General features: G+C 42.7%; 1 pseudogene; it reads right to left on the bottom strand.

The window, feature by feature from the left end:
* Positions 1-12,437: 12,437 nt before the first annotated feature.
* LOC126142846 (U4 spliceosomal RNA) lies at positions 12,438-12,593 on the bottom strand (annotated as a pseudogene).
* Positions 12,594-15,426: the final 2,833 nt, after the last annotated feature.

The raw sequence follows: 15,426 nt of genomic DNA, 5'->3' as shown, positions 1-15,426 counted from the left end.
ATGCTTCCAGATATGCCGACCATTACATTCCCGTCGTACTTAGATCCACACACTTGCCGTTAGATTTGACACAGCTAGCACTCGACTGTACGTCTTACTCCGAGCACGGCGTCACTGCTACTACTGCCCGCTGGCGCGCTCCCGCGCCCAGCGACATTACAAAACAATCACTCTGACCTCTACGTTAACTAAATATGCCCTGACTTACCAGTGATAAATATTACGTAATTTAAACATAGTATTTACAATAGATATTTACACTAGACAATACATTGTATACAAACAGTTTTATGTGTTAAGTAAACGAAAAAATTTATAGCAAGGACTGCGTTGTAGCGTCACAGTACATCCAGCACTGTCAAACATGATCGTTTTGGTGGTGCAGGTGTTGTGGTACTGGGCGGCACAGTGATGCTTGTGCGTACCGGTCTCCAGGTCTTTGAAGACGTACACTCACCGGTCAACGCTATTGTGATATTGTACTCCTTCTCCCTGTGAGTCTTCTCTAGGGCGCATTCGGCCCTAACTCAGTTTTTACGAATGACAGTGTGGGACCATTCTAAACGGGACAGGAGAAGCAGTACTTGGTAAGAGAGGATATTCGGTGGATGGACTGTCCTGCCCGTTCCTCCGACTCCAGTTCCATCGAAGAAGTGTTTAATAGGGTCGCTCTTCGCTGAATCAGTTAACTGTGAATGAATAAATCCGTGGACTAGGCAGCAAGGTCTCTGAAATGGCATCCGAGAAAAATGCACCGAATGCAATGGGGAAATAAATTGCAGTCCGTCGAATAGTCTCAACGATCCTCCGGATCACTATTGGAAACTAGTCCAGCCAGCGATGGAACATCTGAACTGCCTCTTAAAGAGCTTTCTCGTCGAGAGTGAAGTATTTATGGCATTGAGCGCTAACCATACAAATCATTAAATGTGCTGTAGTTGTGGAACAGTGTTTTCATTTTCGTCACTTTCATCAAAGAATTTAGTACTATCCTACCCAAAAGCTGCACTTCTACTTACTGTTGCAAGCAAAACTCCCTGTGATTAATATTCGCCATTATCTGGTACCCTTCCAACGTGATGATCAGAAAACTACTCTCATTGCCTGAATATTTGAAACTTCCTGTCTCTAGTGTAATATCGTTCACCGATTTCACAATATTTACAAAAAAAAAAAAGGTTCAAATTGCTCTGAGTACAATGGGACTTAACATCTCAGGTCAGCAGTCACCTAATACTTAGAACTACTTAAACCTAACTAACCTAAGGACATCACACACATCCATGCCCGACAATATTTACACCGGCAGGATACTTAAAGCAACAATGCACTGAGTATGTTTTCCTCCATTCTAAGTAGCACATATCGTCAATGAAGAAACAATACCGCGTAACTGACAAATTGCCGATTTTTCGTTTTTGAGCCAGATGACGTCGTTGACCGTACGCGCATCTGCTCTTAACGCCATAATGCCGAATTTCAATTATTTACCATCAAAAAATTATCTAAAACAATACCGCATATGTGACACAGTAAATAAATAGATGGCAATACTGAGGAACTGTAGATAATTAAATACCGCGTATCTACAATCTATGGATACTGTAAACAATACCGCGTAAATACAAAGGCGCGTGCAGCCACAGCACATTTTTACTGCCTTATTACGTATTTAACAGTGCTCGAAAGTGGTTCCATGCTTGTAGCTTCATTTGTGATAATGGACAGCGATATACACTCCTGGAAATTGAAATAAGAACACCGTGAATTCATTGTCCCAGGAAGGGGAAACTTTATTGACACATTCCTGGGCTCAGATACATCACATGATCACACTGACAGAACCACAGGCACATAGACACAGACAACAGAGCATGCACAATGTCGGCACTAGTACAGTATATATCCACCTTTCGCAGCAATGCAGGCTGCTATTCTCCCATGGAGACGATCGTAGAGATGCTGGATGTAGTCCTGTGGAACGGCTTGCCATGCCATTTCCACCTGGCGCCTCAGTTGGACCAGCGTTCGTGCTGGACGTGCAGACCGCGTGAGACGACGCTTCATCCAGTCCCAAACATGCTCAATGGGGGACAGATCCGGAGATCTTGCTGGCCAGGGTAGTTGACTTACACCTTCTAGAGCACGTTGGGTGGCACGGGATACATGCGGACGTGCATTGTCCTGTTGGAAGAGCAAGTTCCCTTGCCAGTCTAGGAATGGTAGAACGATGGGTTCGATGACGGTTTGGATGTACCGTGCACTATTCAGTGTCCGCTCGACGATCACCAGTGGTGTACGGCCAGTGTAGGAGATCGCTCCCCACACCATGATGCCGGTTGTTGGCCCTGTGTGCCTCGGTCGTATGCAGTCCTGATTGTGGCGCTCACCTGCACGGCGCCAAACACGCATACGACCATCATTGGCACCAAGGCAGAAGCGTTCCTCCATTCACGCCTGTCGCGACACCACTGGAGGCGGGCTGCACGATGTTGGGACGTGAGCGGAAGACGGCCTAACGGTGTGCGGGACCGTAGCCCAGCTTCATGGAGACGGTTGGGAATGGTCCTCGCCGATACCCCAGGAGCAACAGTGTCCCTAATTTGCTGGGAAGTGGCGGTGCGGTCCCCTACGGCACTGCGTAGGATCCTACGGTCTTGGCGTGCATCCGTGCGTCGCTGCAGTCCGGTCCCAGGTCGACGGGCACGTGCACCTTCCGCCGACCACTGGCGACAACATCGATGTACTGTGGAGACCTCACGCCCCGCGTGTTGAGCAATCCGGCGGTACGTCCACCCGGCCTCCCACATGCCCACTATACGCCCTCGCTCAAAGTCCGTCAACTGCACATACGGTTCACGTCCACGCTGTCGCGGCATGCTACCAGTGTTAAAGACTGCGATGGAGCTCCGTATGCCACGGCAAACTGGCTGACACTGACGGCGGCGGTGCACAAATGCTGCGCAGCTAGCGCCATTCGACGGCCAACACCGCGGTTCCTGGTGTGTCCGCTGTGCCGTGCGTGTGATCATTGCTTGTACAGCCCTCTCGCAGTGTCCGGAGCCAGTATGGTGGGTCTGACACACCGGTGTCAATGTGTTCTTTTTTCCATTTCCAGGAGTGTAGATGACGATCTTTTTACTGAAGAAGAAATGGTTTCTCAGTTGAAATCAGCTTGTGAAAGCGGAGAATCGTTCCTGAGAGCGACTGACAGCTGTAAGAAAATTGTTTTATTTTTCCTCTTTGAATTTTAGTAGCACCGCAAGTGCCTTATTGTGATATAAATCACAACGCCCCCGGTTCACTCGTTCTGGGCTTTATTAATTTCTGTCAAAGATTTCCAGGCTGTCCACTTTCTTGTAGGATCTCCCGTAAATGCAGAACAAACAGGGGAGAAAAGTCGTAACGCTGAAGTTACATTTACCGAAGAAGAATTAATTTCGTATATGGGGTTCTCGTCGGTTACTGTTCCTGCAATATCTAATGACGCAGTTAAATTTTCTTGGGGTTATTGTTAATAGTATTACTGATGCCGTTCTCATAAATACAGGAATCTGAGCTGCATCTTTGTCTGCTTACATTAATTTATATATATATATATATATATATATATATATATATATATATATATATATATATATATATATATATATATATATATATATTTCCATCTAGAAACTTCAGTGGCTGTATCCAACAATGCTCAAAATTAAACCGCAGTCTGAGTTTCCACTACAGACGGCAGTACTTCACAACCATTGCTATGCGATGCTGCTCATTGTTTGCCATACACTCTGGATAAAATATCGAAGATCACGGGAGCCATAATGATGCTGACAGTGCAAGAAATTTATGGTGACGTAAGCAGTGACAGGAAAAGAAATTCTAAACCACATTCTGTAGATTGGAAGAAAAATGCCAATAAAATTCCGAGATTGCGTGGACAGGCGTATATTGGATACAAAAGAAGTCGAATTGGTAAAATCACTCATTTTACTCCAAGAGAGGCACGAACATTAGGTCCAACATGTACTTCGAAGATGTACCACAAATACGTTCAAAGGAAGTGTCATCAGTTTTCTGCTGATGATAAGCAGGCAGTATTTCACACATTTTGGGAAACGAAGTCATGGGATCAGAGGAAGGTTTCGTTATCAACCTTGTGGACGTAATTCCAACCAAACGTCCAAGGAAGAACAATGGCGAATCCAGGAGAAAAGGGATGCTCATTTAACATTTGAAAAGTGAGCTGGTGAAACATTAAGTACGCAAAAAGATGTTTCTCAATACTCTTGGGATTAAAGAATGGACTGTCCGATATTGGCTGGGTAATTCCACACATGAGATGAGACCTGATACAGAATCGTCACGACCTCGAATAAAACAGACGAAGAAGAAAGGTAAGAGAACCTTCATGAAAGAGTTCGTGGACTCTCTTCCGAAACTTCCGTCGCGTTAGTCCTCGAAGTTGCGTGGAAAAATGTCATGCGGATAAGGTTTCACCATGAAGTCGGGCTACCTTTAACTTGATTTTAGAAGATGGTAATGTTAGCTTATTTTCGCCCCAAGAAAGACCAGTACGACTTGTGTTGCAGTTACAGGCTTGGTAACTTGAGTGAAGACGTGTGGAAACAACACACAGAACGGAAAGAGCAGGCAAGGACGCAAAAAGATGCTGACAAGGAAGAAGCCCATCAGAAGCTCTGCTGAGTGTATACCATGGATTTACAGGCCGTGAAATTAGCTCCATTTTTAAGTGCAAGTGCAGTTCATTATAAAACGAAGTTGGCTGTTCATAAATTTACAATATATAATTTAGAAAGTCTGGATGCAGTACGATACTGGTTCGATGAAACGCAAGGTGATTTGGTTGCATCATGTTTTGCCTCATGCATCGTGGACACCCTATCCAGAACGATTAACGAAAATCCCGTTCAAGTCATTCTGTATTCTGACCGCTGCACATGTCAAAACAGAAATGTGATATTATCAAATGCTCTTTTAAGATTAGCAATTGATACTGGAGTATTGATTACACGAAAGTTTTTGAAGAAAGACCGTACTCAGAAGGAATGTGACTTAGTTCACAGCTCTTTTGAGTGCAAGCTTAAAGGACGTGAAGTTACACGTCCTAGCCAATATGCTGTGATATCTAAAGAAGCGAGAAGAAAAGCCACATCCATACGAACTCCATTACCTAGTTTATTCCTTTTTCAACAACTGCCGGCCAGAGTGGCCGCGCGGTTCTAGGCGCTACATTCTGGAACCGAGCGACCGCTACGGTCGCAGGTTCCAATCCTGCCTCGGGCATGGATGTGTGTGATGTCCTTAAGTTAGTTAGGTTTAAGTAGTTCTAAGTTCTAGGAGACTGATGACCTCAGAAGTTAAGTCGCATAGCGCTCAGAGCCATTTGAACCATTTAATTAACTTCAAAGTCCTTTACATAAAACCAATAGAATTTCCTAGTTAACTTTGAATGTCATGGCCAGCATCTTCACACCAGTGTGCTTTCTGATAAATAAATAAACAACAAAAGTAACTGCTATGCACTAAACTTTAGTACAGATATTCTATTACCTAATGATTCAATCAGGTGTCATGCTGTCATTGTGCAATGTGTTTTGTGTGGAGGAAATGATGATCTGATGTTTAATTGAAGAAAGCGATAACTTAAATTTGCTATATCTCTTAAGCAAACGAAATTACAGAGTTGATATTCACGTTTGTCATTTTAATGATGCTCTTCCATGTGAAAAATCGATAGTTAAGACCGACCAAAGCGTTCAGATTTTAGCATTTAGGTATTTGGTATACAACCTTGTTTATTTTACTGAAACAGTAAATCCTAAACTATTACAGATATGATCAATATTCAAGTTTTATTGGGATTACCACGAAAATTTACGGAGGATGGCAGATTAAAATTACTGTGGCTTCATTCCCTGCATTACTACAGAATTAAATAGTTTCCATAAATGTTTCCCTTTATAGCCGACCTAGGGCCGCCATATTTAACATTGCTACGTCTTCTCGGCCACAATCGGCTTCTAGTGGGTTTTCTTATGACGCAGGTTCTCGTCTGTCTCACTCGCACACTACAGCGCTTAGGCCTCAATAGACAATTGATGTATGTGAGTTTCCCCATCTCGTGGCGAATCTGCGCCCTTTGTGGCACCCGGCCCTGGGTGACAGGATTCGTTTCACAGTTCCTGAAGACTGACTCTTTCGGCCATATACTTAAATGAGGGCGAAATGTTCGTTAACTCCCACAGGTTTTAAGTCACTGAAACACGTGTGATGTAAACTTTACTGCATGTATTCGATGTTCTTGTCTAATCTCCTTAACTTACCTGTTAGGTGCGATGCGTGTGCTATAATGGCGGTCGCATCTCCTAGCACTTATCGATAGCCGAAGGAGATCGTAGAAATTGGAAAGAAATGTCGTTAAAAGTTGAAATACTATGCGAACGCTCAGTTATACGACATGGCTAATGTTCCATAAAACTAAGGGCCTCGCAAAGTCTTTGTGCCATTTAAGTATAAAATGTAGCAGAGACCATCACTGTAGTTTATAGGCTGTCAAGTATCTCTACCAAGAATACTGAACAGAGGTCTCACAACACCGTGGCTCGGAAAGAATTTTACGAACTGTTCAACGTATTCTCTCACTGAGTTGATGCTACACGAACCTAGTTGAAAGTTCCATAAGGAAGATATGTAATACTAGACTTGGCCAGTGTGCATATGCAGAGTCACGGCTCTTGAACCCAGAGGAATGATCTGTACTGTATCCATGCGAAAGTGCCCTTTAGTTAGGTCAACAACTGCGACGATTCTAGTTGTGTTCTGATCTCTCCCCATCCGTAGGTGGAGGACGTTGGACGGGGACAGCACATCGGTGGAACCTGATATGGGCGAAAACAGTTGTGGAACCTCGGTTCATTCTTTTAGTATTGCACTCGAATCGCTATAAGTACGTACTGAAAGACTTGATTTCTTAACTACGGGCATTGTGGTCGTCCGTCAACTAGCGGAAATGGGCGAGATGAAACCGACGTCTTGCAGAGTGCTAATCTCTTTATTAACTACGTCGAGAGTCGTATCGATAGGCCCGACAAAAACAGGGTTGTGCTCCTAGTTGACTACTATGTGCGTTACGAAACCCTTAGCACAATCCATTGAGGAAGCAAAGAGTTTTTCAGGTTCCTCACGTAACCTGTGTCTTTTAATGATATACATGAGATTGAACTGCTCGTCTAACTGAAAACCAGACAAAGAAAATGAGTGCGATCCAAGTATATTGATACCTGATTGTGAAATAACTAGCAAAACTAGAAGATGTCGTACTATACCTTTATACCTAATTGACAATGACGGCTGGTCTTTAACGACATATTTTGACGTCTTGTGTAGCTGCGACGAATCCAGGCGGTGACATTTCTTCAAGTTGAAATGGAAATGTTTGGTATGTTCTTTGGGACCAAACTGCTGTCATCGGTCCATAGGTTTACACACTACTTAATATAACTTAAACGAACTTACGCTAAGGACAACACACATACCCATGCCCCAGGTAGGACTCGAACCTCCGACGGGGGAGCCGCACGAACCATGGCAAGGCGCCTTAAACCGCACGGCTACCCCGCGCTTCTTTCTTCAAGTTCATTAGACACAGAGCAGCACAGAATCGACCAGAAGCTCCACCTCGTTATTGTTGATGACTAAAGTGATCATCAACATGGCTGTAGTTTTGTGGGTAGTCGTGGGTACTACATAATAGCACTAATGCGGGCACGCGACGGCCGCCGAGACTTTTGACAGCCCACACGGGCGCTGACTACATGCCCTATTGTCTCTGGTAGGTAGTAGATAATGCGACATGATACGGGCACCGATCTCTAGCGTGCCCACGTTGACAGTCCGGACACGATTTGTGAGTCTCTAAGACGTTGGGTATGGTCGACAACTAGGAGGTGAAAAAGTGGCTTCAGTCTGCTGCCGCACCAGTTGGACGAGGTAGACCACGTACTCTAGGCTCATTTTCCTGAGCGTCTACCGATGGCGAGGACACTGTTTCTAGGGTGGTGAAGAAAGGAATCGCTATACGACCACTTTATTGTCCGCCTGTCTGTCTAAGTGCTAATAACTCTTTTTTACTACGCAACAAGTTGAGGTATTAAGTTTAAATCTATGTTGTATAATTACAAGCCCCCCCCCCCCCCCCGCTACACCTCCCATGAACCATGGACCTGCCGTTGGTGGGGAGGCTTGTGTGCCTCAACGATACAGATAGCCGTACCGTAGGTGCAGCCACAACGGAGGGGTATCTGTTGAGAGGCCAGACAAACGTGTGGTTCCTGAAGAGGGGCAGCAGCCTTTTCAGTAGTTGCAGGGGGGAGCAGTCTGGATGATTGACTGATCTGGGCTTGTAACACCAACCAAAACGGCCTTGCTGTGCTGGTACTGCGAACGGCGAGAAAGCAAGGGGAAGCTACAGTCGTAATTTTTCCCGAGGGCATGCAGTTTTACTGTATGGTTAAATGATGATGGCGTCCTCCTGGGTAAAATATTCCGGACGTAAAAGAGTCCCCCATTCGGATCTCCGAGCGGGGACTACACAGACGTCGTTATCAGGAGAAAGAAAACCGGCGTTCTACGGATCAGAGCGTGGAATGTCAGATCCCTTAATCGGGCAGGTAGGCTAGAAAATTTAAAAAGGAAATGGATAAGTTAAAGATAGATATAGTGGGAATTAGTGAAGTTCAGTGGCAGGAGGAACAAGACTTCTGGTCAGGTGAATACAGGTTTATAAATACAAAAGCAAATAGGGGTAATGCAGGAGTAGGTTTAATAATGAATAGGAATATAGAAATGCGGGTAAGCTACTACAAACAGCAGAGTAAAGGCATTTTTGTGGCCAAGATAGACACAAGACCACGCCTACCACAGTAGAACAAGTTTATACGCCAACTAACTCCGCAGATGACGAAGAGATTGATGAAATGTATGATGAGATAGAATGAATTATTCAGATAGTGAAGGGCGACGAAAATTTAATAGTCATGGGTGATTGGAATTCGATAGTAGGACAAGCAAGAGAAGGAAACGTAGTAGGTAAATATGTAATGGGGTGAGGAATGAAAGGGGAAGCCGCATGGTAGAATTTTGCACAGAGCATAACTTACTCACAGCTAACACTTAGTTCAAGAATCATTAAAGAAGGTTGTATACATGGAAGAAGCCTGGAGATACTGACAGGTTTCAGACAGATTATATAAGGGTAAGACAGAGATTTGGGAACCAGGTTTTAAATTGTAAGACGTTTCCAGGGGCAGATGTGGACTCTGACCACAATCTATTGGTTATGAACTGTAGATTAAAACTAAGGAAACTGAAAAAAGGTGGGAATTTAAGGAGATGGGACCTGGATAAACTGACAGAACCAGAGGTTGTACAGAGTTTCAGGGAGACCATAAGGGAACAATTGACATGAATGGGGGAAAGAAATACAGTAGAAGAAGAATGGGTAGCTTTGAGGGATGAAGTAGTGAAGGCAGCAGAGGATCAAGTAGGTAAAAAGAAGAGGGCTAGTAGAAATCCTTGGGTAACAGAAGAAATATTGAATTTCATTGATGAAAGGAGAAAATATAAAAATGCAGTAAGTGAAGCAGCCAAAAGGAATACAAACTTCTCAAAAATGAGATCGACAGTAAGTGCAAAATGGCTAAGCAGGGTTGGCTAGAGGACAAATGTAAGGATGTAGAGGCTTATCTCACTAGGGGTAAGATAGATACTGCCTACAGGGGAAAATTAAAGAGACCTTTGGAGAAAAGAGAACCATTTCCATGAATATCAAGAGCTCTTATGGAAGCTTAGTTCTAACCAAGGAAGGGCAAGCCGAAAGGTGGAAGGAGTATATAGAGGGTCTATACAAGGGCGATGTACTTGAGGACAATATTATGGAAATGGAAGAGGATGTAGATGAAAATGAAATGAGAGATGTGTTACTGCGTGAAGAGTTTCACAGATCACTGAAAGACCTGAGTCGAAACAAGGCCCCGGGAGTAGACAACATTCTATTACAATGACTGATAGCCTTGGGAGAGCCAGTCCTGACAAAACTCTTCCATCTGGTGAGCAAGATGTATGAGATAGGCGAAATACCATCAGACTTCAAGAAGAATATAATAATTCCATTCCCAAACAAAGCAAGGGGTGACAGACGTGAAAATTATCGAACTATCAGTTTAATATGTCACGGCTGTAAAATACTAACACGAATTCTTTACAGGCGCATAGAGAAACTGGCAGAAGCCGATCTCGGGGAAGATCAGTTTGGATCCGTAGAAATGTTGGATCACGAGAGGCAATACTGACTCTACGACTTATTTTACAAAATAGATTAAGGAAAGGCAAACCAACGTTTCTAGCATTTGTAGACTTAGAGAAAGCTTTTGACAATGTTGACTGGAATACTCTCTTACAAATTCTGAGGGTGGCAGGGTTAAATACAGGGAGCGAAAGGCTACTTACAATTGGTACAGAAACCAGATGGCTGTTATAAGAGTTGAGGGGCACGAAAGGGAAGCGGTGGTTGGGAAGGGAGTGAGCCAGGGTTGTAGCCTATCCCCGATGTTATTCAATCTGTATATTGAGCAAGCAGTAAAGGAAACAAAAGAAAAATTCGTTGTAGGTATTAAAATCCATGGAGATGAAATAAAAACTTTGAGGTTCGCCGATGACATTGTAATTCTGTCAGAGGCAGCAAAAGACCTGGAAGAGCAGCTGAACGGAATGGACAGTGTCTTGAAAGGAGGATATAGGATGATCATCAACGAAACCAAAACGAGGATAATGGAATGTAGTCGAATTAAATCAGGCGATACTGCGGGAATTAGATTAGGAAATGAGACGCTTAAAGTAGCAAATGGGGTTTGCTATTTGGGGAGCGAAGTAACTGATGATGGTCGAAGTGGAGAGGATATAAAATGTAGACTGGCAGTGGTAAGGAAAGCGTTTCTGAAGAAGAGAAATTTGTTAACATCCAGTATGGATTTAAGTGTTAGGAAGACGTTTCTGAAAGTATTTGTATGGAGTGTAGCCATGTATGGAAGTGAAACGTATACGATAAATAGTTCGGACAAGAAGAGAATAGACGCTTTCGAAATGTGGTGCTACAGAAGAATGCTGAAGATTAGATGGGTAGATCACATAACTAACGAGGAGGTATTGAATAGAATTGGAGAGAAGAGAAATTTGTGGCACAACGTGACTAGAAGAAGGGATCAGTTGTAGGGCATATTCTGAGACATCAAGGGATCACCAATTTAGTATTGGAGGGCAGCGTGGAGGGTAAAAATCTAAGAGGGAGACCAAGAGATGAATGCAGTAAACAGATTCAGAAGGATGTAGATTGCAGTAGGTACTGGGAGATGAAGAAGCTTGCGCAGGATAGAGTGGCATGGAGAGCTGCATCAAACCAGTCTCTGGACTGGAGACCAGAACAACAACTGTTACAAAGGGAGGTCACGACTTTGGGACCACGGATTTACATCAAACTTTGTGCACCTTTTGCAGGCCATTCAAACAACATAATGTAGAAGCAGTATGGCGCACCACTATGGTAATTCCGTGAAAATTGCCAGAGAAATTTTGTACGTCTGTTATGTAACTGATGTACGTGAGCGAAGGCGCCTCGCGTAAAACGTCGTATGGGTCATGTGGTCGTGGACGGGGTTGCGGTTCGAATCCCAGCGACACTCATTTTTCTATCTATGTTTGTTTCCTTTCTGGTCCCATTACTTAATTCATATTACATTTGAGATGTAATATAATGAAAGAAACCACGAGCATTTCCGTGAGGTTGTAGCGTATTTCGTATGTTAAATGAGTATTTACTATTTGTAATTAAAATTTCAAGGACGAGTGACAGGCTTGGTAGGCCTAAGTCAAACTTCGACAAATAATGAACCGAATGACGTTATTCAAGATCTGTATTAAAGTTAGTCACAATGTGTCAGATGACAACAGTAATGCACAAATACTCGTCGGATATGCTCTCGACATCACACTTTGCAGGATGATATTTGTCATACAGACAAGGAAAACATAAATTGAACCTTCGTGTAAATACTTCACGCAAATACAAGTGTTTTTGTTTCATTCTATTACGTCTTATGTTTCATATAAGTTAAATAATATGATCAGTGATGGAAAGAAAAACAGATCAATAATTATGTTCGAGCGGGGTCGAACCGTCACCACTGACATTTTCAACTTACGAAGCTCGAACGCCAATTACTTTATTTTAAAAATATTTTGTTCGCTTTTGTTCGTTGTAATTGTTCGGGGCGGACATCCCATGACGCCAGTTCAGGTTCATCGTTGATCCGTTCCCTAAGGGCAGCTAACCTTATGACCGAACACACTGAGCTACCCTGCCGGATGTCACCAGCCCCATAGCAGCTACCAAGAATTGCCACAGGGGTGGTATTTCCCATCTCTCTGCCGGAGTATTTGTAAATGTTTTCAACTAGCAATAATCGCACCTCAGTTGGACTTCAATGGTTACGATATTGCCACTGTGCACAGGTGCCACTTAAGGGGCTCCGGAACGCCCCATACTTGCAATGTTAAAATAACGCTTATAAATTACATCTTTCCTCACAAAGTATTTGAGGTAGGAAGTTGAACTTTTTACAGATTATTTATTGGAATATGGGCTATAACTTAACACAGGGATTTTACAAAATTTTAGTTCAGTTATTAATGATAATTTTTTTTCAATTGTAATGAAAATTCACAACATTTTTTTACAATTTTTTATTTATATATTCAAAAATATACAGTTTTTTTGGAAAAAGGCTGTGTTAAATTATGCAGAAGGTACTGTGTAACATTTACTGAAAGTTTGAAACAAATATGTTTGGAATATCCTTAGAAAACATGTAATTAGTATGAGAAAATAAAAGTTTTGGGAATCGAGCGACAAAGATTGGATTAACTTTTTAGTGCATTCCAGGTCCATAGGATGGATTATCTTCATCCTCTGCAAACACCTCCTCCTGCTTCCTCTTGTTCCTCCTCCTGTTTACTCTTGCTTGTATTTCTAGACTCTTTACAGCCCTGTCTGCAGCCCGAAGGCGTTCCTTGTCTAAAGCAAGCATCGCTCGTACCATGTTAGAATGTTATTATTTACAGTAATAACACATACCTTTGGCTTTCCAACATTTCTCCTTTTCTTAAAAGCCTTCAGAGGATTTCCAATAACTTTACTTTTACTCATTATTATACTTCAACAAAACAGGGACTCAAGAAGCAGAATTAATTACGAATATTTTCGAGATAACGACAGAGTAAATAAACATGAAACAATCGACAATCACACCAGCGATATATATTGAACCATCACAGGTTAGCCACAACACATACTTTATCTCACATCACTAAAATGTACCTGATGAACACGGACGTTAATAATAACACCATTTGACAGCAGTTTAACAGCGCCACAGTGGGTCACGCCCATGTAGAACACATTCAAAAAAATTTAAAAATAGTTGTAGTCTTCGGAATTGAATAAATTATATATCTATTAAAAGGTAATAGTCTGCAGATTCAGAAAACGCAAAAAAGTAAAAATTGAACTTTTCATGATTTTGAGCCTTTCCGGAGCCCCTTAACCACCATGAACTGTAACGTCCTGCCTCTACGCGCAGGTACACAGCCACATAATAGACGTGTAAAACTTCTCTTGCGGTTTTCTCGGAACTGCCAGGGTAGTGTGCCTCACTACTTACTCAATATGTTGTTTTAGTGGCCTACTAAAGGTGTACAAAGCTTGAAGTAAATCTCTGATCCCAATGTCGTGGCCTTCCCTTGTAAGATCTTTGGTCCCTTGGCGGTAAAAATAGTTTAAACTTATGCGTGAATACAAACAAAAAATGCGGCCATTTCACTCATATATTTGCACATCTCTCTAGTATAGATGTCAGTAACTGGCAAAAACAATCGAAATTTCCGATTCCTGGGATGGGTGAAGTATCTACGCACGTAACCCTAGGTGCACTAGTCACACACGCACTTACACAGAATTTTTTAGTGTTGATCAACTTTGTTGCCCGTTATTGCGTCAACAGAAAATGGCTGCCAAATTTCATCAGATGCACGTCGGTTACAACGCGTCTTACTGCTATTTGTGTTACTTCCAACTCATCATTGAAAGTTCCTTGCGCTGACGATGCTGTTTCAAAAGATTGAACAAATTTAAGAATATGGCTAAGGGTTGGTGCTAACGATCCCACTGCCTTCGTCCTAACCTCCATATCAGGATCTAAGCTGACGGCTACTTCTCTGATTAGTGACTCGACACATCAAGCTTTCTAAAATTTTGGACGAAATGTTACAAACCTGAGAAACGCGTTGGAAGTATGAGGCCCACATCCCCTAAGATTAACCATTTACATTTTATTTTAATTTTGCACGGTTATTAAATTCCGATCTTCTAGCCACAACACGAATTTGTTGACAGACCGAGACTTTGCTTGCGAAAGGCAAAGATTTCGAGTTCGAGTCTCTGTCCGGCAGACAGTTTCAACCCTCTGTTTATCAGAAAATCTGCTTGGCGTTGCCTACCAGTCAGGCCTCTCTGGCCCGTGTTGTTTAAATTGGCATAAACTGACATTATTTTGGTTACTTATGATGTGAATTACTTTTGAGGTATAAATACTTTCATAATAATACTTTTACTGGTTTTTATTGGTGGCTTTTGCTATTGCACATTTGCTACAGACAAAAGCAGAACGTTCCGAGGTCACAAGTTGGGTGCACTTATAACATGTACGTTGGGAGAAACGATCATCATAATAAAATAAGAGAAATCAGAGCTCGAACGGAAAGATTTAGGTGTTCCTTTTTCCCACGCGACATTCGAGAGTGGAATGGTAGAGAAGTAGTACGAAAATGGTTCGATGAACCCTCTGCCAGGCACTTAAGTGTGAATTGCGGGGTAACCATGTAGATGCAGACGTAGATGTAGATTGGCGAGTCCTAAGACGGACCTCGATTTGTGTGATCAGCATAGTAAGTAAGTACATATCCAAAATAATTCCTTAAATCACGAATTTTACAATTTCTCTCGCAGCTTTGTTCCTCCAAATGTTAACAGAAAATTAATTGGTCCGGAATTATTTCATTGCCTTTGTATACCCTATGGAAATTGACAAGCACGGTTCAAAAATGGCTCTGAGCACTGTGGGACTTAACTGCTGAGGTCATCAGTCAACTAGAACTTAGAACTACTTAAACCTAACTAACCTAAGAACATCACACACAAGAGTGCAGTCCGGATTCGAACCTGCGACCGTAGCGGGCCCGCGGTTCCAGACTGTAGCGCCTAGAACCGCTCGGTCACCCCGGCCGGCGACA

The sequence above is a fragment of the Schistocerca cancellata genome, unplaced genomic scaffold (genome assembly GCF_023864275.1).
Source record: "Schistocerca cancellata isolate TAMUIC-IGC-003103 unplaced genomic scaffold, iqSchCanc2.1 HiC_scaffold_754, whole genome shotgun sequence".
Taxonomy (NCBI): Eukaryota; Metazoa; Arthropoda; class Insecta; order Orthoptera; family Acrididae; genus Schistocerca; species Schistocerca cancellata.
The sequence above is the reverse complement of the archived record's forward strand: the minus strand, read 5'-3'. Positions and strand labels throughout refer to the sequence as shown.